The sequence below is a fragment of the Rhagoletis pomonella genome, unplaced genomic scaffold (assembly GCF_013731165.1).
Source record: "Rhagoletis pomonella isolate Grant_MI unplaced genomic scaffold, Rhpom_1.0 Rhpom_scaffold_00116, whole genome shotgun sequence".
Taxonomy (NCBI): domain Eukaryota; kingdom Metazoa; phylum Arthropoda; class Insecta; order Diptera; family Tephritidae; genus Rhagoletis; species Rhagoletis pomonella.
In genome coordinates, this window is record NW_023458670.1 from 50,914 (window position 1) to 53,098 (window position 2,185).

Consider the following 2,185-nt stretch of genomic DNA (forward strand, 5'->3'; position numbering starts at 1 on the left):
GCCGCAGTAAGGCCACCGTTACTCCTCGAGGCGGCCCGGTGTCGAGAAGGCGCCGTTAAAATACAGCCGGTTTTCCCTCCTGGCTGCAAACCGTCCAATGGGCACGGTGTCGCGTTACACCCTGGATTAGGAGGTGGCAGTTCTTGGTCGCTGTCCGCCCGCAGCCCTAAGCTGGAAAGAGGGTAGCACAGAAGCTGAAAGCGTCTGCGTTACCCCAGTCCAGAGAAGGGCTGAATGGAGGTTCAGCTAAGCCCCCGCACCAACGGCAAGGTGCCTGCCCTAGCGAGGGGAACGGAAACGGAAAGTTAAGTTTGTGGTAATTTGCTTCTTCAGTTTATTTACTTTATGGTAATTCAAACTTGCATTTCGCCTTACCGATGTTTAACTAAACGTTTGACCATAAAAATTTTAAGATTCGCATATGGAAACTCAGAAAAAATGACCAAACAAAAATGAACTGGATTGTTCCAGTTTTGCACCCTCTTAGTATTTGCTGAATTTTATAATTCAAAGAGGAGTTCTGGCTCATTTCCTGCAATTTTGTAATCAAGGCGTGTGGGATTTTCGCTGTGAGTGCTTTAAGTGCACAATCCAAGCAAAAAGAATTTAAAGTTTTTGCAAAACGGTCAGAAAGGCTACGCTATAATGAAAGAAATCATATCGGCCAAATGTCCGTTTTATGGTTATCTAAACAAGCGATAAAAGGGCGGACCTCAGTCTGCAAGATCAAGAGACCACAAAAATTGCAATTTGCTAGGCTAGGCATATTGGAGGGTCTGAATACCAAAAAACTTTGGTTAAACATCAGAAATTACTGCTTTTTCACCACAAAGCAAGTGACTGGACATTATGTAAGACATGAGAACAAATTATTGCAGCACAATGATAAAGAGGAGAAAGCCTTCCAGAAAAATTTTTTGTCAGAAACGCATTTTTACTAAGAAAAAACATTGGATTGGTATTATTTTGAAGCGGGAATTTACAAGTTCTTCATAAACGACCACATTATTCCACCAAAATTTACTATTAATTAGAGCACGGCCCTAAATTTTTTAACTCTGAGGATAAAATTAAACGTTTTAAGTCGGAATATTGGTTCAAGTGCTGTGCACCTGCATCAGGGATACGCCTAACATCCAAAATATTTAAACTATTAGGTTTGTATGTGTACATTTAATGACGTAGGGCCGTGTTACGCCTTAGGGAGTAAGAACTGTGGTAAAATCGACGGTAAAAAGAAAAGTGACAACTAAGGAGCATTTTCAAAGAATTTGGCAATTTGGCTTTTATCAATTTTAACAGGACAATGATCAGATATATCCTCCGAAATTGGGGCCAAATAGGTATAAAACCCAAGTTTTTATAATCATGGAGTGACCTGCGTAAAGCCCAGAATTGATTCAACAGAAAACGTATGGAATTGTTTGAAAATGCCACTGTTCAATTGCGAAAATTTGCCCAATCGCATGCAAGACCTTGGGATTGGCGTTGAGAAAAACCGATGCGCATTCTCAACAGATTTCGTCTAAAACCTGTGCGAAAGTATCTCAAGATGACCATAAAAGCTAAAATATTCAAATTGGTTATGGCCAATTTATTAAAAGTCAAGCAAATGGTAAAATTTTCTGTCGGGTGAAAACTGGAACAATCTAGTTGCTACGTTTTTTTGCAATTTTCTTCTTTATCTGCTTGTATTAATTATTGTTTTTAAGGCCTTCTGATGAAATAAATATTGGAAATGTGAATTCCGAAACTAGAATAAAAAGTCTTCATATATTGCGAATATATTGCAAGAAAATTCACATTATGTATTACTGTTCCGGTTTTGCTCCTCAGTGTAATATTTGTACGGCAAGATTTTTCTTTAAGGCGACAAACCCCTAGAAATGCGCGTGGCAATTGCAGGACTAAAGTTAGAAAAACGCAGATTTTATTGCGGATTTCAGCAGAGTATCGCTTCGTTAACAATCAGCCCTATTCTGTATTTTGACTCGAATGGAAATATTCTTCGTTTGGCAACTTTGGTATTCTGCGTTCCGTTTCCTTTCGATCAATCTTTGAAATTTACGATTATATCTATTCTACATTTCGATCGTAGCTCCGTTTTTCTAAGTTGCAAATTTGTTGACGGAGAACGCTTCGATTGTTATTTTCGTGGGTTTAAATAATACAATTTTATAAAAAA